This window comes from Mandrillus leucophaeus, unplaced genomic scaffold (genome assembly GCF_000951045.1).
Source record: "Mandrillus leucophaeus isolate KB7577 unplaced genomic scaffold, Mleu.le_1.0 Scaffold308, whole genome shotgun sequence".
Lineage (NCBI taxonomy): Eukaryota > Metazoa > Chordata > Mammalia > Primates > Cercopithecidae > Mandrillus > Mandrillus leucophaeus.
Genome location: NW_012103232.1, coordinates 790,541 through 792,049, shown reverse-complemented (window position 1 = coordinate 792,049; position 1,509 = coordinate 790,541). Strand labels below are relative to the sequence as shown.

General features: G+C 51.8%; 1 protein-coding gene across 2 annotated transcripts in view; it reads left to right on the top strand.

Annotated features, from left to right (window-relative positions):
• Nucleotides 1–1,509, top strand: part of YPEL1 (yippee-like 1 (Drosophila)) — a 40,295-nt gene that overhangs the window by 19,811 nt on the left and 18,975 nt on the right. The window lies entirely within an intron of this gene.

The following is a 1,509-nucleotide window of genomic DNA, read 5'->3' as shown; positions in this document are numbered from 1 at the left end:
AAAACTCAGTATGGTTAAGAAGGAAAGAGGTTGCTCAGGAAAATGCCCCAGAGGCTGTGGCTGCGTTTGCAGGGTCTGTAGGAGCCCTGGGTGAAGCTCTGGCTGGTCTCTGTGCACAGGACCCGTGAGCAGCCTTGAATATGTAAATAAGATCCCCCGGCCCCTCCTTACTGTGCTGAGTTCCTTATTAGCCGTGTGTGGCGTTTATCATCAACCAGCTGTGAACATTTAAACAGGCCACACATCACAGAGGAGCTGATGCTCACTCAGGGAATGACAGCATTCTCCCCACGTCCTCAGTTCATGACCTCCCCCCAGCCTCACAGGTCGTGACCTACCCCCATCCTCAGGTCATGACGTCTCCCCATCTTCACAGGTCATGACCACTTTGGAAACAAAGTGTGTCGGGAAGTTGTGCCTTTCAGGAATCTTTTCTTCTTTAATAGTTATTTTATTTATTTGTTTATTTGTTTTGTAGAGACAGGATTTTACCATGTTGCCCAGGCTGGTCTTGTGCTCCTGGCCTCAAGTGATCCTCCTGCCTTGGCCTCCCAAAGTGCTGGGATCATCAGTGTGAGCCACCACGCCCAGCCAGGAATCTCTTAGGTTTCCTGTTTAACTCAATGAGAAGAACATTTACCTGCTTGTATTTTCACTAGGTAATAGTGAGAGGCTCCTCATTTCATCATCTGAGATAGAAACTGTTGAACGAGGCAGAGTTTCTGCTCTCTCATTGCCTCTGGGGCTCCTGTGTGCACTGGGAAGTGTGAGGTGAGAAGTGGAAGGAGCCAGGCACCCCATTTCCTCAGTGTTTTCCAAGGTAGGCTCAGTGTGTAAAATGACATGAGGTAACAAGAGGCGGAGCTGCTCTGGGCCCCCAGGTAGGGGCAGTGAAGCTTGTGGCCTTGTGGAGCCCCGTGACACCTGTGTGTTGGCCATGACCTAAGCAGGTGACCTGAGCACTGAGCAGGTGGTCAGTGTCCAGCCCCATGCATGGTTTTGTTTCGGAAGCATGCCAGGTGTGTTCATTGCTACATGGTCAAAAGGAATTTGAGATGCTTCTGTTGAAGAGCCTGGAGGTCATCACTGAGCTGTTTTAAAAATGGTATCAGCTGGGTACGGTGGCTCACGCCTATAATCCCAGCACTTTGGGAGATCTAGGTGGGCGGATCACCTGAGGTCAGGAGTTGGAGACCAGACCAGCCTGACCAACATGAAGAAACCCCGTCTCGGCTGGGCGCGGTGACTCACGCCTGTAATCCCAGCACTTTGGGAGGCCGAGACTGGCGGATCACGAGGTCAAGAGTTCAAGACCAGCCTGACCAACATAGTGAAACCCCGTCTCTACTGAAAATACAAAAGTTAGCTGGGCGTAGTGGCGTGCTCCTGTAATCCTAGCTACTTGGGAGGCTGGGGCAGGAGAATCGCTTGAACCTGGGAGGCGGAGGTTGCAGTGAGCCAATATGGCACCACTGCATTCATTCCAGCCTGGGCAACAGGGCGAGACTC